Below are 26,200 nucleotides of genomic sequence, written 5' to 3'. Positions count from 1 at the left end.
GGGAGTGTACAAAGTATGAATCAAGGAAAATTGGAAGTTGTAAAAAATGAAATGGAACACTTATAGATTGATATTCTAGGCATTAGTGAGCTGAAATGGACTGGTATTGGCCATTTTGAATCCAACAATCATATGGTCTACTATGCCAGGAATGACAAATTGAGGAGGAATGGCATCATATTCATCATCAAAAAGAACGTTTCAAGATCTATCCTGAAATACAGTGCTGTCAGTGATAGGATAATATCCATATGCCTACAAGGAAGACCAGTTAATACATTGTTCAAATTTACATACCAACCACCTGATGCCAAACATGAAGAAACTGAAGATTTTTACCAAATTCTGCAATCTGAAATTGATTAAACTTGCAATCAAGATGAATTTATAATTACCATTGATTGGAATCCAAAAATTGGAAACAAGCAAAAAAGATCAGTAGTTGGGAAATATGGCCTTGGTGATAGAAACAAAGCTGGAGATCAAATGATAGAATTTTGCAAAACCAACAACTTAGTCAATGGAAATGCCTTTTTTCAACAACATAAATGGTGATAATACACGTGGACCTCACCAGATGGAATACACATAAATCAAATTGACTACATCTGTGGAAAGAGAGGAGTAGAGGCTCAAAGCGCAGCTTGAGAAGACAAACCAAGGTATTACAATGAAATGGACAAAGACCTGGAGTGAGAAAACCAAACAGGGAAGAACACACTTGGCATTTCTCAAGCTAAAAGAACTGAAGAAAAAATTCAAGCCTAGAGTTGCAATACCAAAGGATTTTATGGGGAAAATATTGAATGATCCAGGAAGCATCAAAAGAAGATGAAAAGAGTGCACAGAGTCACTGTACCAAAAAGAATTGGTTGACCTTCAACCATTTCAGGAGTTAGATTACAATCAAGAACTGAAGGAAGAAGTCCAAGCTGCACTGAAGGCCTTGGTGAAAAACAAGACTCTAGGAATTGACGGAATACCAATCGAGATATTTCAACAAATGGATGCAATACTGGAAGTGCTCATTCATATATGCCAAGAAATTTGGAAGACAGCTACCCAGCCAACTGCCTGGATGAGATCCATATCTCCTGTGGCTATTCCAAAGAAAGCTGATCCAACAAAATTTGGAAATGATCGAATAATATCATTAATATCACATGCAAATAAAATTATGCTGAAGATAATTCAAATAAGGTTGCAGCAATACATTGACAGGGAGCTTCCAGAAATTCAAGCTAGATTCAGAAGAGGATGTAGAATGACGGATATCATTCCTGATGTCAGATGAATCTTGGCTGAAAGCAAAGAATGCTACAAAGATGTTTACCTGTGTTTTATTGACTATGCAAAGGCACTCAACGGTGTGGATCATAACAAATTATGGATAACATTGTGAAGAACAGGAATTCCAGAACACTTAGTTGTGTTCATGCAGAAACTGTACATAGCTCAAGGGGCAGTCGTTTGAACAGAACAAGGAGATACTGCATGGTTTAAAATCAGGTAAGGTGTGCATCACGTCTGTGTCCTTTCACTATACTTATTCAATCTGTATGCAGAGCAAATAATCTGAGCAGCGCGACTATATGAAGAAGAATGAGGCATCAAGGTTATAGAGGAAGACTCACTGCCAACCTGAGATATGCAGATGACACAAGCTTACTTGCTGAAAGTGAAGACGACTTGAAGACTTACTGAAGATCAATGACTGCAGCCCTTCATTTTAGATTAAGCTTTAACAAAAAGAAAACAAAAATGCTCACAACTGGGTAAGTAAGCAACATCATAACAGAGGAAAAGGATTTAATTTTATTTGGATGCAAAATCAATGGCCATGGAAGCAGCAGTCAAGAAATCAAAGGACATATTGCATTGGGCAAACCTGCTGCAAAAGGCCTCTTTAAAGTGTTAAAATGTAAAGATGTCACTTTGAGGACTAAGGTGTGCCTGACCCAAGCCATGGTATTTTCAATCCCCTCATGTGCATGTGAAAGCTGGACAATGAATAAGGAAGACTGAAGAACTGATGCCTTTGAATTATGGTGTTGGTGAAGAATACTAAATACACCATGGACTGCCAGAAGAGCAAACAAATCTGTCTTGGAAGAAGTATAGCCAAAATGCTCCTTAGAAGCAAGGATTATAAGACTTCATCTTATGTACTTTGGACATGTTATCAGGAGAGATCAGTCCCTGGAGAAGGATATCATGCTTGTTAAAGTAGAGGCTCAGAGAAAAAGAGGAAGACCCTCAACGAGATGGACTGACACAGTGGTTGCAACAATGAGCTCAAACATAACAACGACTTTGGGCATGGCTCAGGACCGCGCGGTGTTTCACTCTGTAGTACACAGGGTCAATATGAGTCGGAGCTGACTCTACAGTACCTAACAATAACAACATGTGCTATTAATTTTTCCCTTTTACACAGGAGGGAAGTGTGGTGCTAGGAAACATAGTAACTTACCCCAAGCAATACAGGTGGTAAGTGGGGGGGGGGGGGCCAGCATTCCAGTAAAGGGTGTCCAGCCCTGGAGACTATGATTGTTGCCACTAGGCTTCATTGCTTCCCAGATACCCCAGGAGGGTACACCCAGGAACCCCAGGGGTGCAGGGACCACATGTCACCATAGTAGGGGATATGCATGAGGGAGAGGGCGGAAGGACAGCAGGAAAGAGCACGGAGGACACATTGGGGGGCTCCCTGTTTCACGTGCACTGGGAAGCTCTCTGGGTCTGAATAGGGCATGCCTTACAGAGGGCAGGATTTGTATTCAGGGCTGAGTGACCTGGAGACAGGGTCAGCAGCATCCTGCTCTTGCACCAATGGACAAGAAGGACTAGGCCTAGAGTCAGTCTCAGAGTGACAGCTATAATACAAGGCATCCTATCTCCACATCTCTATCACTCTGTTCCTATCCATTTGTCCTCATTTCTGAAGGAGGCGCCTAAAGCTTTCAACTATACTTTAGGCCATTTTATAGAATAACAATATATTTGAGTGTTTGCAATTGTAGGGGTTTGAAAGTTATTAGACATATACCTGGTATATATCAAGGTTCTGCTCTGTTTTAGGAGTCCCTGGGTAGTGTAAGTGGTTAATGTGCTTGGCTGTTAACTGAAAGGTTAGAGGCTTGAGTGCACCCAGAGGTGCCTCAGAAGAAAGGCCTGGCAATGTATGTTAAAAAAAAAAAAAAACTCCATTAAAAACCCTATGGAGTACAGTTTTACCCTAACACATATGAGATTCACCATGAGTCAAAGTTGACTCAAAGGCAACTGGAAAAAAAAACAAAAACAAAACCTCTATTTCAATTATCATTTACTCTATTTCAACTATCATTTGCAACTAAATAAACTACAGCATAACCAAGAGAAGACGTTGGCTTTGACAAACGGTTCTTACTGTGGCATTACAAATGTAGGGATATATAGTAAATACTCCAGTACAGCAATACTAATCATAGTGAGCTTGCTAAGATTGTGAAAATTGCATAGATGGGAAAGTTAGAGCCTGGGGGAAGAGGGGAAAAAACAAAAAAAAGGCAAACCCATTGCTGTGGAGTCAATTCTGACTCACAGCAACCCTATAGGACAGAGTAGAACTGCCCCACAGGGGTTGGGGAAGAGAAAAGGCTCAGGTAGAAACACCACAATGAGCAAAGCATGTGTCTCCCTCACAGACTGAGGATGTGGAAGGCTGCTGGCGGGGAGGACTGTAGGGAGGAGATAAAGAAAAGCGAACCTGGCTCAAGGAGCCTGCTTAGGACCCTCTTCCAGATCATGGTAGTAAAGAGAAAGTAAATAAAGAAAGTGTCTGACAATAAGAGTAGCAGTCTTGAGATGGAGGGCTGGGCCACTAACGTTGTGAAAAGCCTGCTGTGGAAGGAGAAGACAGCAGCTTGCACATTTGTATTCCTTTGGTTCTCCACAATCATGTCTATTCAAGCTGAGCAGTGAAACATACCATACCTGTTATTACCGGGCTCGTGGGCTAGGTTTGTGCTTTGTTGTGTCGTTTTAATATTGTGTCTGTTGCTATGAAAACGAAGCACTCTAGACTCAGGTTTCCAATACATAAACTGAATACAGTAGAAATCAACACAGAATAATTCTAGTCTTGAATGAATAGAAGCCAAGTATGTAATTTAATCTCTCGGAGCCTCAGTTTCTTTCTTTGTGAAATAAAGACACTCTGCTGGATATTTTCCAGCCTCTATTTAGCCTCTCACAGTGGGAAGAGAAGGAAACCAACCAATAGTCCTCCAACCAGAGGCAGTAAAGGGGGTAAGTGGACTGTATCACAGACCTTTGATTCAGGAAGTGGAGGTGCACTTGGTAAGGCCATTAAATATGTTTCTAGAGCCTTTCTCCAGTTTTTTTCTGCTGAAAGAGTGATCACTGTTTGTGTTAGAGCTTGCTCCAGGAACTGGCATTCTGAGCAGAGACTTTAGCTGCTGGAGAGAGGGGACAGAAAGAGAAAGAGGCTGAGAAGCACGGTGGGGCCAATGCCTGGAGACAGTGAGACCAGAAAATTATCTATTGTAAAAGGCCAGAGGTATCAATGATGGGGCCTTGAACCAGGCTGACTGGTGGCAGGGGACTAGAAAGGAAGGAGCAGAGGGAAGAAATATCAGGAGGCTGAATTTGGATGAGACGTAAGAGGAAAGGACTTGTAGGTACCATCATTGTACATCTCAGGACCTGTATGTTGTGCAGCCAACCAGTGTTGGCAATCCATGCAGAATTCTAAGAGACATGCAGCATTTATGTTTAAAAAGAGGTCAGTGAGTCGTGCAAACAGTTAACAAGTTTGGCTGCTAACCAAAAGGCTGGAGGTTTGAGTCCACTGAGAGGTATCTCAGAAGATAGGCTTGGCCATCTGCTTCCAAAAGATCAGCCACTAAAACCCTATGGAGCACAGTTCTACTCTGACACACATGGACCATGGGATGGAATGTACTCCACAGCAACTGTTTTTTTTTTTTTTTGATTAATATATTTGCAGAGGGATGGACAAAAAGAGTTTGGGTAATTTGTGACATGCACAGCCCGATGAGAGTTTTGCCAAAATAGCATTAATGCCATATCCAGAAGATTCCTGAAGGTAGAGAAATATGATCACCAAGAGAGACTGGTGAAATGGCGTTGACTTTTCTTCAGCACTCAGCTTCGTAGGTAGGTTGGGTATTTTTAATCTCCCTTGCAGGCACTTGGGAAAGACCTGGAATTCACACATCTCAGATCCTTAGCTATGTTTGAATATACCTGAGGGCAAATTTGTATTCCTTGTTTAGGAGTTAAGGAAACTTGGGACCATCCACTGATGTTAGTTTTCATGGACAAGAGTAGCATTCCTTTAGTTCACTACAAAAGCACGATGCATCAGATAAGGACATCTGGATCCCTGTTGAGTTTAATCGGGAGATTTTGCTGGAGAGTATGAGTGAAGCTAGATTGTAAATGACTAAGTTTTGAATTTATTAGATTCACGGGGGAAGCTACACCAGGCAGTACAGTAGTCATAGCATCACTTCAGCAAGCCAATGTGGCAGCAGTGGAAGGCTGGGTTGGTTAAGGTAGGATTCTGAGTCATTCTATCACAAAGCAACCTGCTGAACTGTGCCAGGTATCAGGTGGTAAGATTGTAAGGACTACAAGTGATTCAATGTTATATGCCAGACACTGTGCTAAATACAGTGGTTCGCCTATATTATCTCCCTTAATCCTTACAGAAATTGTACCATACTCTCCGCCATCAGAGCACAGGTCTATGGAGCAGAGTTCTGCTCTGACACACATGAGGTCGCCATGAGTTGGTGTTGACTTGCTGGCAGCGGTGGTGGTGGTACCATGAAACTTACTGAAAACGTAGTGGAGCATCTTCAGCTTTTCTACCTTCCTCTGGATACCACTTAATATATCCAGTTTATGTCCCGTTGCTCTTCCAGAGTATACGTAAGTGCTACCCATTGTCACATTTCTCACCCTTAATTCTTCCCTGTTAGCTATGAAGTAAAGACGTTTGTGTTGTACTGTACTGTACTTTATTTTCCTATATTTGGCCTTCAGTTAGGGACAACTCCCTCTTTTGACTACATTCCCCTCCAAAAAATACATGTCAAGGTACCTGTGAAGCTCTGTCTATTGATGTAAGAGGTCTGGGTGACCAGGCAGCAACCAATAGTCTCATTCCTTTTTTAGGAAAAGATCACTTGCTGTTAATTGCTTCCCCTTTTCGATAGTTTCAATAGCGTTAAAGACTCTCTGATTCATATAGGTAATTTTATGTCAGTTTTCCATGTTCCTCTGGCAGAAGTGAAACTTTCAATGCTGGTAACTGCTAGAAAAGATTATTTGATAAATTTTACCTTTTCAACAACAGCCCTAACCATCAAAAATCCAACTTGCATGTTTATAAACCTGTAGTTCTGGTGCCTTTATAATCATTCCACGGTGAAAGAGATCATTCAATTTCCCAATATACTAATGCAATTTAGGATGATCCTATAACTCATTACAAGCAGAGGGCATGTGCCAGGGAGGCATTCTTTGATGAACCACAAATATCAGGTAAAAAAAATTAAACCAGGAGCCCTAATGCTTGGCTTCTTGTTCTAGCTTTGCCATTTCCTACCAGGGCAATCTTGGGTAAGATATGTCAATATTCTGAGCTATAATTTCCCCATATAGATTGGGGAGACAACTTCAAAGTATTGTAAGGGTTTATTTAAGAAAAATATACATGAATGGATGTGTGTGTGTGTGCAAAGTGAAACTTAAATAGTGCCTGCAGTTCCCACTGGGCTACTGACCAAAAGGGTGGCAATTCGAACACACCCAAGATGCCTCAGAAGAAAGTTCTGGCAATCTGCTTCAGAAAGGTCACAGCCATGAAAATGAAGACCCTATGGAGCAGGTCTACTGTGCACACATGTGGTCACGTGAGTCAGAATCTAGCGATGTCAACGGGTTTAAGGAGCCCCTGGGTGGCGTAAACTGTTAAGCACTTGACTACTAACTGAAAGGTTGATGGTTCCAACCTCCCCAGAGGCACCTTGAAAGAAAAGCCTGGCAGTCTGCTTCTGAAAGGTCACAGCACTGAAAACCTTATGGAGTGCAGCTCTACTCTGCAACACATGGAGTTGCCATGAGTCACGTCAATTCTGACTCATGGCAACTGTTTTTTGTTTACAGTTCCCACGCTGATAGGAAGGCGTGTCGTGGTGGAAAGAAGATAGACTTTAGAGTCACAAGGTACAGGTTTGAAGTCCGGCTCTCTCAATTTATGTGAGAATTTGGGAATGTTCTTAAACTTTATGAATTTCTTGTAAAAATACAGGCAAGGGGTTAGATGGGGAGGATTGCTGAGATAATCAAATGAAGAATGTTTTTCAAACTACACTGTAAGCCGTAAAGTAATATGTAAATGCCAGGCTAAATTAGAAAGCTGCATGTAGGCCTTTCCTAAGGGTCATTAAGAGAACATGAGCACATGTTGTAAGCAAATGAGATAGGCCATGGAGTCAACTACCTCCTTACTTACTTTCTGAGCCCTGCTAGGGAGATAAGCATGTTCTAGCTCTCTGCTCAGCATCAAACAGTTCATCTGCAACCAAAAAAAGAAAAACAAACAAACAAACCTGTTGCCATGGAGTTGATTCTGACTCGTAGTGACCCTACAGGACAGAGTAGAACTGCGCCCTATGGAGTTCCCAAGGAGCACCTGGTAGATTCAAGATGCTGAACTTTTTGGTTAGCAGCCACAGCACTTAACCACGGTGCAACCAGTAGTTGGAATAAACTAATAAAATCAAATGTGGCCGTGGTGAGCGCAGGGTGCCTATGGGACCCCAGGAGGGAGTGACCTGCATGCAGTTGGCTATGTGGTTCTGGTCTGTGGAAAGACCCAGGTTTGTAAAGTTAGAGCACGAGAGGGGCAGACTTGCAACAGAAGACCCAAGGTAGGGCCAGTATTTAAAGGGGGAAGGCAGACGGCTACCACAGGAGACGGAATCAGGATGAGAGCACACTGAAAAGAAGCAAGTGGTCAATAGTAACAAACGTCATTGAGGACTGAAAATATATATTTACTGTGGTGAATGGGAGGTCACTGGATTTCTTTGGGAAGTTTCAGTAGAATCAAGTGTCAGGGAAAAGTTTCATTTTAATAAAGAATAAACGAGAAAAAAAAAGTGAAGAAACTGGAAGACGAAAAGTGAAGAGCCCTCAAGACTGTGGCCCCCAGACACTCTGCTAACCCAGAACTGAAACCATTCCCAAAACCCACTTTTCAGACAGATTAGACAGGCCTATAAAACAAAAAACAGCACATGTGAGCAATGTGCCTCTTGGTACAATCAGATATATGAGGCCAAATGGGCGACTCCTGTCCAGGAGCAGGACAACAAGGCAGGAAGGGACAGGAACTGGATGAATGGACACAGGGAACCTGGGGTGTAAAAGGAGGAGCTGCTGTCACATTGTGGGGATTGCAACCAATGTCACCAAACAATGTGCGTATAAATTTTGAATGAGAAATTAACTTGAGCTGTAAACTTTCACCTAAAGCACAATAAAATTAAAAAAAAAAAAAAGAAATTTGAAGAGAAATGAAGTATACCAAGAATAAATTATTTAAAAAAAAAAAAAAAAGAGTAGGGCGAAGAAAGCTGGTGTTGACTGTTCTCTCCAGGATTTGGTAATGATAAAAAAGAGATAGGCAGTAGGTATACAGAGTCCCTGCCCCGGGGAGGAATGTATCAGTAATAGAAGTAGGGGATCTATCGGAGCTTGTGTGTTTAAAATAACATGTTCATGCATTACTGTTTTCAACTCTCACGATAAAGGGGAAATCTATAGTCTTTGGATTCCATTCCCTGAGAAGGAACCATTGCTGATGGTTCCCGGTTTTTTTTTTTTTTGTGTGTGTGTGTGTATGTTGTTTGTGAAACTTGTCCACAACTTGTTTTTGTCACTTAATACTACATAATCTTGGACATATTTTCAAATCATTGCAAAGAGATTTGACAGTACTCTTACTAGTTGCACAGCATTTTACAATATGGACTTATAATTTTTTAATTGGCCCCTTATAGATAACATTTATTGCTTTTGTTGTTATTTGCCCTTGAGTAGGCTGTGACTCATGGTAAAACAGAATGAAACGTCCAGTCCTGTGCCATTCATGATCTTTGGTATGTTTGAGCCCACTGTTGTGGCCACTGTGTCAATCCACCTCATTGAGGGTTTCCCTCATTTTCACTAACTTTCTCCTTTACCAGACATGATGTTCTTTTCTAGTTATTTGTCTTTTGTGATGACGTGTCCAAATTAAGTGAGTCAAAGTCTCACTATCCTTGCTTCTAAAGAACATTCTGGTTGTATTTTATTGCTTTTAGCTTTGTGCTATTTGAAGTCATAACTCAATTACCACATTATGCATATATTTTCATATTTGTATAAGCATAACTATTGGATAAATAACTAGCAGTGGAATTATTTTCTGAATAAAAAGATATGTGCAGCTTAGCATTTAATAAATATTGTCAAATCTCTTTTCGAAATGCTTATACTGACTGGGCTCCCACTAACAGTTTATGAGAATGAATTTTATTGTACTTTAGATGAAGGTTTCCAGAACAAGCTAGCTGGTCATTAAACAATTCGTACACACATTGTTTTATGACATTGGTTAACAACCCCACGACACGTCAACACTGTCCCTTCTCGAACTTGGGATCCCTATTACCAGCTTTCCTGTCCCCTTCTGCTTTCTAGTCCTTGCCCCTGGGCTGGTGTACCCCTTTAGTATCATTTTGTTTTACGGGCCTGTCTAATCTTTGGAGTGACTTCATTACTGAGCTAAAAGGGTGTCTGGGGGCCAGACTTGGGATTTCTCCAGTCTCTGTCAGGCCAGTAAGTCTGGTCTTTTTTTTGTCAGTTAGAATTTTTTTTCTACATTTTTCTCCAGCTCTGTCTGGGACCCTCTATTGTGATTCCTGTCAGAGTAGTCAGTGGTGGTGGCCTAGCCCCATCTAGTTGTCATGGACTCAGTCTGGTGTAGGCCATGGTAGTTGTGATCCATTAGTCCTTTGGAGTAATCTTTCCCTTGTATCTTTGGTTTTCTTCATTTTCCTTTGCTCCTGATGGGGTGAGACCAGTGGAATATCTCAGACGGCTGCCTACAGGCTTTTAAAACCTCAGACGCTACTAATCCAAGTAGGATGTAGAACATTTTCTTTATAAACTATGTTATGCCAATTAAGGTAGATGCTTCCCGAGACCATGGTCCCCATAGCCCCCAGCCCAGTAGTTTGGTCCCCCAGGAAGTTTGGATGTGTCTGTGGAGCTTCCATGACCTTGCTTTATACAAGTTGTGCTGGCTTCCCCAGTATTGTGTATTATATATCTCTCTTGCTATCAGAGTTTTTATTAACCTAGATCACTCACATTCTTCTGTAATCCTGCAGTCTTAGTATTAGGAACATTTTGAATGCATTTTTACCATATTGCAGGTTCACTTTTAGTGAGAAGTGAATTATAAAAGTACATCAAAATCATGACATTTAAGCTAGGGACAAAACTAGTATCTTAAAGGTGATGGCAATAATGTTTAGTTGCCACACAACGGTGGCTCATAGAGCAATCACATTTACTGTTCAGATCATACCTACTGGAGAAAACATGATTCTCACAGTACATCTGATAACTGAGCTGCATGTACAGAAATGGAGGCCTTACACACTTCCTGTCTCAACTGTTCTTTAAAAGCAGCGATGATGCTATTAAAGAACAAACTGTTCCATGGGGTGTCACTGTTACAAAAATAGTGGGCTTGGCAGAGGGTAGAAAGCAGATACCACAGCTCATATTAGGTACATGGGCATAGATAACTACTGACTGAGTGGAAAGAGATGAGCAGCAAATTTATCATCTTCAGTATATACTCCTGAATCAGTCAGCCTGGGAAAATGTAAAAAAAAAAAAAAAAATGGGTTGACTTGTTCAGAAACCATATCTAACCCCCCTCCCCATATCTTTCCAAGTGTGATGTCCTTAGTCCACATGCTCCATTTCCTCCCCCGCCTCATCTCCCCCTACACAGCTCTGTGCCCCAGTGCCCTGATAAGGGTCCCTGGATTCTCTGATTCCCCTCTTTCCAGTTGTGCTTGGAAGCTTCCCCACAAAGCAGTTTACTCAAAACCCTCAGAGATCACCTCATTCAATTCTTCCTCAAAAAGTGTGAGCTCTTTTTACAGTACAGTAAATCCCCAGAGTTACGAACTCAGGCTTAGGGACAGCTTGTACTTGCCCTTTAGTGTTAAGTAAATTTGCCCTCACTTTGAAACAACTGAGCCTACCCCTACTTGGAACATATTTTTCATCACAATCACGTTCACTTGCTGCACAAGCAGCTTTTACATCATTGAAAAGGCTTTAAGCCTTTTCTTACACAAAAAAAAAAAAAAAAATTTTTTTTTGAGCTGTATGCACCTGTTCCAAATGACCTTCAAATTCTTAAAGACACCCAACAGCACCAAAATGTATATTCTTTTCCAGTGCACATGGAACATTCTACAGAATAGACCACATTTTAGGCCACAAAGCAAGTCTCAATAAAATCCAAAATATTGAAATAATACAAAGCATTCTGTCTGATCATAACACCATAAAAGTAGAAATCAATAACAGGAAGAGCAAAGAAAAAACAAACAAACAAACAAACAAATAGATGGAAACTGAATAGCACCTTGCTTAAAAACAACTGGGTAATAGGAGAAATCAAAAAGGGAATAAAAAATTTTCTAGAATCGAATGAGAATGAAAACAAATCATACCAAAACCTTTGGGACACAGCAAAGGCAATGCACAGAGGTCAATTTATAGCAATAAATGTACACATCAAAAAAGAATAACAAGCCAAAATCAAAATGTTAGCCCTACAATGCAAACACATGGGAAGAGAACAGCAAAAGAAGCCCATAGCTATCAGAAGAAAGGAAATAATAAACATTAGAGCAGAAGTAAATGAAAGAGATCAGAAAAACAATAGAATCGATAAGACCAAAAGTTGCTTCTTTGAAAAGATCAACAAAATCAACAAACCACTGGCCAAACTAACAAAAGAAAAACAGGAGAGGAAGCAAATAACCCAAATAAGAAAAGAGATGGGAGGCATTACAAGAGACCTAGATAAAATAAAAATGATCATAACAGAATAGAATGAAAAATTTTACTCTAACAAATTTGAGAACTTAGAGGAAATGGACAAATTTCTAGAAATGCACTACCTACCTAAACTAAGGCAAGCCAAAATAGAAAATCTGAACAGACCTATAACAAGAGGAGACATTGAAGAAGTAAGAAAAAAAAAAAAAAACTTCGAACAACAACAGAAAAAAAGCCCTAGCCTGGATGGCTTCCCTGAAGAATTCTACCACACATTCAGAGAAGAACTCACACCTATACTAAACTATTTCAGAGCATAGAAAAAGAAGGAATATTCCCTAATTCATTCTATGAAGCTAGCATAATCCTGATACCAAAGACAGGCAAAGACACCAAAAAAAATACAGACCAATATATCTTATGAATATAGATGCAAAAATTCTCAACAAAATTCTCGACATAGAATCCAGCATCATATTGAAAAAAAAAAAAACAACACTGCGACCAAGTGGGATTTAGATCAAGTATGCAAGGATGGTCCAACATTAGAAAATTAATCAATGTAATCTACTACATAAATAGAACAAAAGAAAAGAATCACAAAGTCATCTCAATAGATGTAGAAAAGGCATTTGATAAAGTCCAACACCCATTCCTGATAAAAACTCTCAGTAAAATAAGAATAGAAGGGAAATTCTTCAACATAATGAAGTGCATCTATATAAAACCGACAGCCAGCCTCGTTCTCAATGGACAGAGGCTGAAAGCATTCCCCCTGAGAATGGTAGCAAGACAAGGATGACCTTTATCACTCCTTCTATTTAATATTTAATAGAAGTACCATATGATCCAGCGATCTCACTGCTAAGAATATACCCTAGAGAATAAGAGGTGTCACACGAATAGACATACACATACCCATGTTCACTGCAGCATTATTCATAGTAGCAAAAAGATGGTGTCCATCAACAGACGAATGGATAAACAAATTATAGTACTCACACACTATGGAATACTATGCAACGATAAAGAATAATGTTGAGTCCTCGAAATATCTCACAACATGGATGAATCTGGAGAGCATTATAAGGAGTGAAATAAGTCAATTACAAAAGGACAAATGTTGTATGAGACCACTATTATGAAAACCCAAGAAAAAGTATATGCACAGAAAAAAAACATTCTTTCATGGTTATGAGTGAGGGGAGGGTTGGGAAGGGGAAATCACTAATTAGACAATTAAAAAAAAATTTTTTTTTAATTAGACAATAGACAGGTATTAATATTGGTGTAAGGAAAGACAACACACAATACAGGAGAAGTCAGCACAATTTGACCAAGGCAAAGTCATAGGAGCTTCCTAGACACATCGAAACACCTTGCGAGACTGTGTTACTGAGGCTGAGGGCTGGAGTCCATGGTCTTGGAGGATATTCAGATCAACTGGCATAACATAGTTCATAAAGAAAATGTTCTACATCCTACTTTAGTGAGCAGTGTCTGGGTTCTTAAAAGCTTGTGAGTGGCCATCTAAGAAACATCTATTGGTCTCATCATGTTCAGAGCAAAGGAGAATGAAGAAAACCAAAGACACAAAGTAAACATTAGTCCAAAGGACTAATGGGGCTGCATGAACCATATCCTCCACCAGCCTGAGCCCAGAAGAACTAGATGATGCCCAGCTACCACAACCAACTGCTCAGATATGGATCACAATAGAGGGTCCCAGATGGTGGGGTTGGGAGCGGTGAATGTAGGACAAAATTCAAATTCACACAAAAAAGACCAGACTTACTGGTCTGACAGGGACTGGAGGAACCCCCAAGACTACGGTCCCCAGACAACCTGTTAACTAAGAACTTAAGCCATTCTCAAAGTCCACAAAAGTTAAACAGGCCTATAAAACAAACAATAACACATGTGAGGAATGTGCTTCTTAGTTTAATCAAGTATACAAGACTAAGTGGGCAAAATCTGCCCAAAAGCAAAGATGAGAAGGCAGGAAGGGACAGGAAAACTGGACGAATGGACACAAGAATCCAGGGTGGAAAGAGAAAAGGGGAGAGTGTTGATACATTGTGGGGATTGCAGCCAATGTCACAAGACAATTTGTGTATAAATTTTTGAGTGAAAAACTAATTTGCACAGTAAACTTTCACCAGAAACCCACTAAAAAAAAAAAATTTAAAGACACATTTAGGAACAGGTCTCATTTATAACCTGGGGACTGCCTGTATTTCCACAGGGGGTTGTCTAACTTTTGTCCTTACACTGTTGGTGTTGGAACACACTCCTGACACAACCTAATCCATTTCCAGACAGTTCTAATTATTATAGTTTTTCTTCCAAGGAATTGGAATCAGAATCTTCACAATTTCTACCCTGCAGTTTTATTTCTGTTGTTGTTAGGCATCGTTGAGTTGATTCCAACTCACAGTGACCCTATGTGCAACAGAATGAAACACTGCCCGGCCCTGTACCATCCTCACAATCGTTGCTATATTTGAACCCATTGTTGTAGCCACTGTATCAATCCATCACTTTGAGGGTCTTCTACATTTTTGCTGATTCTCTACCAAGCTTCTCTACTTTCTCCAGGGACTGGTCCCTCCAGATAACATATTCAAAGTACGTGAGACATAGTCTCATCATCCTTGTGTCCAAGGAGCACTCTGGCTGTACTTCTTCCAAGACAGACTTGTTTGTTTTTCTAGTAAAAAAAAAAAAGAAAAGACCATGGCATATTAATTTTTTTTCTCCAACACCATAATTCAAAGACGTCAATTCTTCTTCGGTCTTTCTTACTCATTGTCCAGCTTTTGCACACATACTACGCGACTGAAAATACCATGGCTTAGGTCAGGCACACTTTAACCCTCAAAGTGACATCTTTTCTTTTTAATACTTTAAAGAGGCCTTTGGCAGCAGATTTTGCCCAATGCAATATGTCATTTGATTTCTTGACTGCTGCTTCCATGGGTGTTGATTGTGGATTAAAGTAGAATGGAATCCTTGACAACTTCAGTATTTTCTCTGTTTATCACGATGTTGCTTGTTGGTTCAGTTGTGATGATTTTGTTTTCTAGCAGGTGTCAAAACGAAGACATCTTTTGTTGTTGTTGCTGTTCTGTTATTTTATTTGTTTTCTTGTTTTGGCTATCCTCTGTGATGACACCTAGTATCTGTTCTTGAGTTGTACCTGGATGTTCAGGATATATCATTCCTTAGTGAGGTTGCCCAGCAGCATTACTGTACATAGGCCCATTTTTGTTGCATTTGTATTTGATAACAGACTCACGGCATTATTTTCCATTGAATTTCAAGATCCCAAAGAACATGTCATCTGTAAACATGGAGATTTTTTTTCACTACCTCTATGATAACCCCCAATTGTAGCCTGTCCATGCTAAGAAGTTCCCACTGACGTCTAACTCAGACATGAAGGCTTAGTTATCTAGTGCTACTATAACAAAAATACCACAGGTGGGTGGCTTTAACAAACAGAAATTTATTTTCTCATAGTTTAGGTGGCCAGAAGTCCAGTTTTGCCTGCAGAGGAAGGCTTCTCTCTCTTTTGGCTCTGGGGGAAGGTCCTTATCTCTTTTCAGCTTCTGTTCCTTGGTTCCTCAGCAATCTTTATGTGGTATGGCATCTATCTCCTCCCTTCTTGGCTTGTTTGTCTGTGTCTAACCTGCTTGTTTTATATTTCAAAGGTGATCAGTTTAAGACACACCCTATACTGAATTGGCCTCATTAATATAACAAAGAAAACCCTATTCCCAAATAGGATTACATCTACAAGTATAGGAGGCTAGGATTTACGGCATATATTTTTAGGGGCCACAATTCAATCTATAACAAAGTCTGACTACTAGCTTTTAACCCTGAGCAATCACTTCCAGCCTCAGTCTTAGAATGCATTGACCTCTCCTGTTGTAATACAGGATTTTAGCTTGCTTTTTAAGGCACATGTGAAGGAAAACACAATATTATGAAAATAGCCTGTTTTGGTAGAAGAAGCTTAGCCAGAAAATCATACAGGCCAATAGAAGCACTATGGTTAAAGACCTATGTACTCCAGGACATACCGACTTCAGTGAAACATAGCTTGTTTTCAAGGCAAAGGTACAGAGAAGAGAAAATCAATGAAGCTCAAGTTGCTTTCATGTATTTCATTGGATCCAGAAAAAACCAAAACAACCCAAGTAACTTTTGAATACAAGCTAGTCAACAAACAAAACAAAAGTCAACCAACCAAACAAAAATCCCATCCAAAAAATAATGAAGTCTACTAAGTGGGTTTGTTTTTTGCAGAGGTATGGGGTGGCAATGCTGAAACCTCTTTTGTGTATTCTAGGATTGACCAAATAACTAAGTATATTGTGGCTAACGGAAGCCAATTTTTCTCACTGTTAGAGAAGGAAAAGCTAGATTCAACACTGTAGTGTCACCATCCAGCAGTCTCTGGTGTGTAAGACATTTGGTGAAGTGATCTGACTATAAAAACACTCATTTAGGTTTTCACTTTTAAGGAGCTGGGGATCCCGTTTGAGGAACAAGGCCTTTGACAGCCTCCTCTGGCAGTTAAATTGTCGCCATCCTCATGTTCTTAGGCATCTTTCCTTGAGGAATATTTGAACATAAAGAGGTATTTCTCACATCTGTTTATGGTGCTGAAAGTTCATTATGCTCCTTAAAAATATTTCTAAAGAGGCAGTTTGCTTAACTAATCTAATCATACTCTAAGCCAAGACCTCATGATCTTTGGCTATTCAGGGTGTAGCATATTACCCAAAGTATGGCATATCCCCATGGATTTGCAAGTGAATTTGAAATGATATACATTTGCAAAGCAAACCCCGGAGTTCTGACCATTCCCACCTGTGGCATTAGGTCAATGCATCTGTATCAGATGAGAGAAGCCACCCATGAGGCTAAGTCTGTGGTTCACCTAAGTCAAAGCTACATGTACATTTCTCTGCTAAATGTAAACAGTGATGTCTACACGTGGAGATGCTCTCATAAACCACCTCTCTCATCCAAGCGTGAAGCTCAGGAGGCAACATGGAGTCCCGGGAGGCATCCTGGGAGGCCAGCTCTAGAAGAAACGTGTTGAGGAAGGCTCTACAGACTTCCCTCTGGGGGCAGAAGGAACCACATCAACATTTTCTATCCCTATATGTATTTTAGCAGGAGAAACACAGTAATATGGGCCACATTTATTTCTCTCAGGAGAACTTAAAACACTGTGCTATGGATTTTCATTTTTCTATCCATGAGCAAACTGCCTTATTGTGTTCATCAAAGTTCTTCTCAAAGAGAAAGTTTCCAGCTGTTGGTAAGGAAGCTCAGTGAGGGTCTGAAGGGTGAAGCTGATTTAAAACTACAACAGAAATGAACTAGACAGGACAAAGCAAGAGTACAGGGAAGGGTAGGCGTGACAGGAACCATGCAGTTGTTGATGAATGCCAAGGTTTTCCACAGGCGAAGGCATAGCAGGATTTCTCCTCAGGAAGGCGGTAGTGAGTTTTAAGGGTAATACCTCAGATATGGGGTGGGCAGTATTATCTGAATTCAACTATAACACCAGGTTCTTAAGAAAGTGAGATGTATAATGAAAGATTGGTAGAGGTATTTTGGACTGATAAAAACTAACATCTGTACCAGTTACCCCGTGTGTCCAAGTAGAACTGTGCTCCATAGGGTTTTCAAAGACTGATTTTTCAGATGTAAATCACAAGGCCTTTCTTCTGAGGCATCGCTGGGTGGACTGGGACTGCCCAACTTTTGGTTAGCAGTAAGCAGGTTAACCGCATCACCTAGGAATGCCCAGATGAGTACATAACAAATGCGAGCCTGGAATAGAGCACATGACAAAACAAAATACCACCAACCAGATCAAAGGAGAGGGGCAGAGAGCAGCCTGCCCTCCAGGCTCCATGCCTCCATCCTGCCATCCTGCCACCGCAAGCCTGTTCTCCACACTGCAAGGAGCTGAGCTTTCCGAAGAGCAGAACTCCTTCCCTGCTCTCCAAAGGCTCCCAAGGTGCTGAGTCAAGCTCATAAGTTAACCACGTCCCCTTACCTCCTGCCAACCCCACTACTCCTACTGCATCTCCACCTCCTTTCGTACCCAACCCTGCTGCATTCAAATAGAACTAACTTTGGTTTCTCCTTTGTGCTGGAACTCTCTTTTCTGAATCCTCTGTGTGTGCTATTTCTTCTGTCAGTAACACTGTTCTTTCCCTCTCCTTAGCAGCCATCCCTAGTCTTGAACTAGTCATCATCCCTTCCTCCAGGGAGCCTTCCCGTCTCTGGATTACTGTCCTCACCTGTATCTTCCTGTACTTGAACCTACTATACTGCAATGGCCTACTTATGTACCTCTATTCACTGCTCTACTAACATCAGTACAGGTATTAGTGCTGATGCCACTAACAGGAACACAAGTACTGATACCAATAGCTAACACATATAATTTTATTTTTGGCATCGACACAGAGCCTGGCATAAGTACTAAATAAATATTAGCTGAATGAAAGAAGAATCTCAATTCAGATATGCATTTCAGTCTGGGGCTATACCCTGGGTTCTTAAGAATGTCAAAGCTGTTTATGGGTTTTCTTAATACAGAAGCTATGTACATGCAATACAGAAAAATTAGAAAATGCTAATAAGCAGAATAAAAGTTTGTAATTCCATCATTCGTAGATAATCATGGTTAGCACACATTAGTATTACCTACTTTTTTCTACACTTAATTCAGGTTTTGTAGCTTCCTTTTCCCAAGCAGGCCTCTCCTGATCATCTTTTCATGACAACAGAAAAAAGGTCTACACGATCATGTTTAGCTATGAACGGCAATACACTGTACAATAATATGAGTCAAACTCTTATTATTGGATACTTCAACAATTTCTATTTTCCTGCTCTAATAAATAATAGTGTGAGGCTCACTCCACAGATAAACATTTGTGCACATTCCATTTTTTTTCTTAGAATAAATTTGCTAGAAGTGGACTGATTGCATGAAAGTACATCTGAGCATTTCTGAAACGTGTGATTTGAGTCACCAGATCACTCTCCAGAAAGGTTGTACTAGTTTACAATCTCGCTAGCAGTGTCTGTTGGTGCAACATTAGATATTATCTTAAATAAAACAGAACGACAAAAGCAAACATTGCCCAATTCAATGTATGAAGAAATGGTGTTTTATTATTTTAATTTATGCTTATTTGATTTTTTAATGAGGGTAATATTTTACACTTTTTTAAAATATTTTACATACTTTGTGAGTCATTTGAATTTCTTTTCTGAACTGTCTGTGGTGAACACTTTCTTTTCCTATTTTTCTACTGACTTGTATAAAACTCTGTATTTTAACAATGGTGATAATAGCTGCAACTTATCAAGTAGTTACTATGGGCCTGGCACTGGGCTAAGCCACTGTTATTCTATACATCGCAAATATTTCCCAGGTGGTTTACATTTTAAAATACTATTCTATGAAATCATCACTTCTATTTCTTGAGGCCATTTTTAGAGCAGTCCGTTTTAGAAGTCTGCATTAGTTCATTTTTAGCGTTTAACATCTTGAGTGGGGGACTGAGACGCAGAGCCTGTGTAGGCAGCTCCTGAGTGTGTGCAGCTCTGAGGCCGTCCGTCAATAGAATGGGTGCTGAGTCCCAGCAGACAGTGCATACACTCGGTTCTCACTCCCCCTAGATGCAGGAATACCCTTGGGAAGAGCTCAGCCCCTGCTCCTCACCTCCCGGCTTCCTGCATGACTGAAGGGTGTGTTGCTTGCAGTGAAGTCTAAGTATGCAATGTGAGGATGGGCAGCAGGCACAAAGCCATGTGTGGAAGAGAGTGGCTGTCTGATCTCTGTCCAGTATGTCCCACCGACAACACGGAACCAAGGGAACAAGTGAACCATGACCAGTACCTATGTTCAAAATCACCTTAGAACTGCTGACTCTTAGTAGTGACCTCAGAACAAAGTCCTGGGTATTCTGTGGGCATCCCTCTGTGTCTGCTCCCAATTGGATCCCACGGGGACAGAACCACGAGGGTCACAGCAAGGAGCTGCTAGTGGCCCTGTTTCCAGTGACACTGAAATATGGGGTACGAAGGGTCCAGAAAGCTTTTGGACATTCATACAAGCTCCTGGAGGAAACCCACACAGTATTAGGATAGAAAAATGGCCCATTGGCCCTGGAAATCCATGAGAAAGAGACACTTACATGTGTGGTTTTGGAAACTGTCTACCTTGTTGCCATGGCTATGAGAAAGCTGGTCTAAGCGGTGCCCTGCGTTAGCGTCTGGGCCTGATACGTCTCTACCATTTTATCCACTGCGCAGCCCTTTCCTCTCCCCTAAGCAGGTCCTAGGGCCATTGGTGGTTCAGCAGTAGATCTCCTGTCCTCCGCACGGGAAACCGGGTTCCATTGCCGGCCAATGCGCCTCATGTGCAGCCCCCACCTGTTTGTCACTGGAGGCTTGTGTGTTGCTATGATACCAAACAGGTTTCAGTGGAGTTTCCGGACTAAGACAGACTGGGAAGAAAGTTCTGATGATCTACCTCTGAAAATCGACCAAAGAAACCCTGTGGATTACAACGGTCCAGTCCACAGCTGATCACGGAGTCGGCACAGGACCAGACAGCATCGGCCACACTGTGAAGGAGTCGTCATGAGTTGGGAAAATCGACCAAAGAAACCCTGTGGATTACAATGGTCCAATCCACAGCTGATCACAGAGCCAGCACAGGACCAGACAGCATCGGTCACACTGTGAAGGAGTCGTCACGAGTTGGGGCTGACTGGACGGCTTCTAACAGTTCTAAAGCAACAGTCCTATGGCAGCCTGCCTGGCATTTGGAAAGCAGTGCCTTGGGGGAAGAACTGGAATATTCGGTTGTCCTGGCCAAAACAACCTAAAAAAACACTCCTGTATCACTTTCAACATCAGTCTTCCCACAGATGTGAACAACAGTTTGGCTTTACTTTTGGACACAGGATTATCTTTAAAAATGTAAAGTAATTATGACAGTAACTAATACCAGTTAAAGAGGATTGTTTTTTTTGCAAGTATGTCCTGTAAGTATGACATCCAGTAATGCATCTGGGAATTCACATCTTGCTTCCTGCTCCCTCCAGGCCTCGGTTGTGACTCATTTTCTCATCAAGCATCCCCAAGACGTACCCCTCTCCCGTCCTCCAGGCTACAGGCTCTCTGCAGTGCTCGTTCGGTCTCTGCACGGTCCCTGCCATCCTGCGTCTCAGATTCTTCCTTACCCACATTTCTCCCTTAATGAGGGCAGCTGGGGCAGATACCAACACCCATAGCACCAGAGGGAGAAAGGCTGTATAAAGGCATCCAGAATGTACTTAAATATCCTAAGAAGCTTCCTTCCCAACTCGCACATGGTTGAAATTGGAAAGATCTGTCATGTCATTGTGTATCTGGGAAGGGCCATTTGGAAGCCACTGGGCAGACAGAGGCCATCCCCCTAGTGTGAGGTTGGTAGGTGACTGAATGCCTACAACCCAAACCAAAGAATGCATGACCTCCTACCTCCCACAGACTGAGGGAATCAGAAAGCTCCCTTGTGCATTTTTCCTTTGCAGATCTAGCCAACAACAACAACAACAAAAAGTGCCTAATAGGCATCTTCTGAAGCTCAGTGGCAGATAGGAAACAACCCCCACAAGGTTTGTGCCAGAATGAAACTATTGTATCAGCCTCTGAGATGGAATGCTGCAGAAATGCCCTGGAGAAGAGCTCCATCCCTGCTTACCAGGGGAAGACAAAGCCTTCATGCCCTGGCTTCCTGCGTGACTGGAGGAGTGTGGCTTACCATGAGATCAAAGCACGCAATGTGAGGATGGGCAGCAGGCACAGAGTCACATTTGGAAGAGACTGGCTGCCTGGTCTCTGTCCAGGATATTCCAGGGACAACACGGAAGCAAGAGCACAAATGAAACCTGAATGGGACTAGTGTACAAAATCACCTTCGGATTGGTTTCCCAATTTCTAAATGCTCATTCTATATCCATTTGCCCAAAAAGCAAATTATCCACTTGCTGCTAGCCACTGAGTGGTGGGAAGTAGAAAACACTTAAATCAAGAGCTGAGCAGGTCATAAAATAGCGTGAACACACTAAAGAGAGAAAATGATTCTGCTTAGAGTACGTGAACTCAGGGTGCAGTATGGAAGGCAGGCAGAGCAAGTGGGGGCCCAGCCTGACCCCACTGCAGGAGTTTCAAAAAGTTCAGCTGGTGATGGGGTGCTGGAGGTGATAGCAATTATGGTTCAGTTTGCTGGCTAAGTGGGCTCTACATCTTCCAGATGCTGAACTGGGAAAACCGTTGACCTTGGGGGTTGGAATATGCCCAAGATATTGGATCACTGGGGAATTCGTTCATTTATGCAACTAATATTCTATGGCCTCAGGTCTTCTAACTTCAGAGGATGTACTCTTTCTGTGCTACCACCCTGCCTCTTGTTACTCCTTGTTGTAGCTTGACTTGTGTCCCCCAAAAATGTGTATTAGTTTTGCTAGGCCATGATTCCCAGTATTGTGTGATTTTCCACCATTTTATCATCTGATGTGACTTTCCTACCCTTTCATACCCCTATGATGTTAATGAGGTGGGATTAGTAGCAGGTACGTTAGTGAGGCAGGGCTCAATCTATAAGATTGGATTGTGTTTTGAGCCAATCTCTTTTGAGATATAATAGAGAGAAGTGAGCAGAGAGACATGAGGGCCTCATATTGCCAAGAAAGCAGCACTTGGGAGCAGAGCACATCTTTGGACACATGGTGCCTGTGCTGAGAAGCTCCTAGTCCAGGGAAAGACTGATGGCATGGACCTTCTTCCAGAGCTGACACAGGCAGAAAGTCTTCGCTTGGAGCTAATGCCCTGAATTTGGACTTCTGGCCTACTGGACTGTGAGAGGATAAACTTGTTTGTTAAAGCCATCCCCTGGTGGTATTTCTGTTACAGCAGCACTAGATAACTAAGACACTCCTTAAGGCACTCAATAAACTAGCTGCTGAGAGAAAAACGGGAGAAATACAGATGTCCTTTGCCTTCCTGTAGCTTATAGTCTGGTGAGAGAAAAGGATATGGATAAAACAGCCATAAATACATGTGGCAGGATCAGAGTTTACAGTCACACTTCAGACTGCAGAAATGTAATGTTCTCTGTTTTTTCCTTGTGTGAACTCCATTGGCTCTCAAGACCCCATTTCTGTTAAGGGTCTCTTTCATAACCTTTTTGAAATCAAGTTTGATTGATTTAAAGTTTAAACTCCATGAAAGGATGCGTCTCTGTTCTCAAAAGTTCCTCTCCTTTAGCTTTGCATCAGGGGCACTGAGAAGACGACACAACACCATGCTTGCGGGGGTGGCCTGCTCTTTCTAGTTGGTCACTGATGTTCTCCTTTCAAAAGCCTGGCTCTCCTCATCATTGGCCACTGGCCTTAACCACAGCCCAATCACCCTGGTGTGCATCCCCTGGGGAGAAGAGCCAGATGTCGTGTTAACATCCCCTTTCTCATGACTGGTTTGGGGCTGGGTCTGTCCTCCAGACAGAAGAGACAGAAATGGGGAGTGGGGGAGGTTAAAAGGAGACAGCTCATACAGAGCCTTCCAACTGAACAGAAAACTGATAGAGTCATCGCATTGATAGTCTTTTAGAAATAGACGCTCTCTTTTTCACACAGTATCCCCAAACAGTGTCATATAGACTTGCTGGTCTGAGGACATCAACACGCTGAGTCTTGGGCCATTTGGGTCATTAGAAAGACGGTCAAGGGGCCCTTAAACACGGTGTGATGGATCTGACCCTCGCGTACTGCTAAGCAGAGAGCAGCTGTGCAGGACAGCCTCTCTGGGTGGATCTGCTAGCTAAGTGTCACTTTTATTCAGTGACTTTGTCACTGTCATTCAGTGACTTTGCCTAGTCACTAAAAATAGAAGTACATTTACTAAAAAGAAATGGTGATAAAGTACAGGCATTTTCATGAAAGGTTTCTTCATTCATTTCAATTAATGACCACAGCCCTGAAACTATAAAAGTAGATCGCAAGTGTGAACTTCTCAGAAGGTTCTAGGCTTGGAAAGACTTCTTTCAAGGCCCATATACAGGAGACTAGCTAGGAGATTCCCTGGACAGAAGAGGCTCTCCGGAGGAGACTTACAAAGTGGAGAGGACTTAAACTCATCATAATTGACTCATTCATTCCTCCAGCAATCCAATACAATTTTGTTTAGATTAATTAATTTATTTAACTTTCTTTTTCGTGCTTTAGGTGAAAGTTTACATAGCAAATTAATTTTCCAATCAATGATTCTTACACAAATTGTTTCATGATCTTGGTTGCAATTCCCACAAAGTGTCAGCACTCTCACCATTTCCTCCCTCGGTCCTCGTTTCTGGTTTTCCTGTCTCCCCAACTTTGGTTTGGGGCAAATGTTGCCTTTTTGGTCTCACATAGTCAGTTGTTCTAAGAAGCACATTCTTCAAGGGTGTTATTGCTGATTTTATAGCCCTGTCCATTAGTGGCTGAAAGGTGTTCTCCAGGAGTGTCTATAGTTTCACGTTAGAAGGTTGCCTTAGGGCAACAGTCTTGGGGGTTCCTCCAGTCTCTTTCAGATCACTAAATCTGGGTTTTTTTTTTTCAATTTGAATTTTGTTTTACATTTTTTACCCATTCTACCCAGTACCTTCCATTGTGATTCATTCATCCAGTAATTCAATAAATTTGTAAATATCTAAGGGGAGAGAGAGAGACAAAGAGAGAGAAAGAGCATGAGGGAGTGAGTGCAAGCTTGAGAGAAAATGTTAGAAGTAACGGGGAAGAGGAAAGGCTAGTCCCTGCCTTCAAAAAATCCACTGACCTCCTGGTGACATAAGATTACACATATACACAGAGCAGACTAGTATTTCCAGAATTAACAATAATACCAGACACTATTACAAAGATCCCCACGCTCTCTGTCTTGTGATTTAGTGTCACAGAGGCCAGAGGCTGGGGCAGTAACTGACAGCTGGAGCCGCAGCAGGGCCTCAAGGGGTAACATCTGGAAAGGCCTCAAAGAGAGGAAGTGTCTGTGGAGCAGAGACTAGATGGTCTGGCTGGGTGAAGGTTTTTTAAAAACAAACACAAGGGAGTGTAATGAGGGATAAAAAGCTCAGGTTTTAGAATCAGACAGTTCTGAATGAAATCTCTGTTACATTCCTGAGAGCTGTGTAACTTTGAGCAAGTGACTTAACTTCTCTGAGCCTCCAGGTTTTTCATCTTTGAAACTGGAATGAAAATATCTATCTGACAGAGTTACTGTAATGATTATAAGGAAGAAAATGTACTTGCCTGGTGTACTTGCTGGTAAACACTAATTCCCTTTCCTCTGGTATACAGTGTTCTATAACAAACGAAACGCCTTCACAGATACTGTCCCAGATGATCCTTACCACAGCTTCGTGAGGTGGAGAAAGCAGGTATAAATATCCTCATTTTACAGATCCTATGACATTCCTACTACGTCACCACTCCTTAGGGAAATAGAAGATGCTCTATGGTTAGCTCAAACAAAACCTTGAGTGTTAGTTAAGCTGTTACGATTTTAATTCGGTAGGCAATAGTGTACCATCAAACAGTTTAAAACAGAAAAATTAAAGAATAGCAGCAGTCTTTTAGGAAGGTTAATCGGGAAGTGGTGGGCAAACCACACTGAAAAGGACTTATCCGAGTCAGCCTCCGAAGCCAGTACTCAGGTGCTGCCGTTTACAGGAGTGTCAGGTTGCTAGCCCAGTCGTGGGCTGCGGAAGCCATCTGACACCGTGTCCCCATCACCAACAAGACCTGTGCTGTGGTCCATCTGCTGCTTTTGCCTGCCTCTTCCTTCCTTGCAATGTGATGATAGTGATAATATTAGTAATACACGTGATATAGTCGTTACAAGGCCTGAGTACCAATGATACATCAGGACTGTGTCTATGTGGTAGAACGGA

The sequence above is a fragment of the Loxodonta africana genome, chromosome 11, assembly GCF_030014295.1.
Source record: "Loxodonta africana isolate mLoxAfr1 chromosome 11, mLoxAfr1.hap2, whole genome shotgun sequence".
Taxonomy (NCBI): Eukaryota; Metazoa; Chordata; class Mammalia; order Proboscidea; family Elephantidae; genus Loxodonta; species Loxodonta africana.
Note: the sequence above shows the minus strand (reverse complement) of the source record.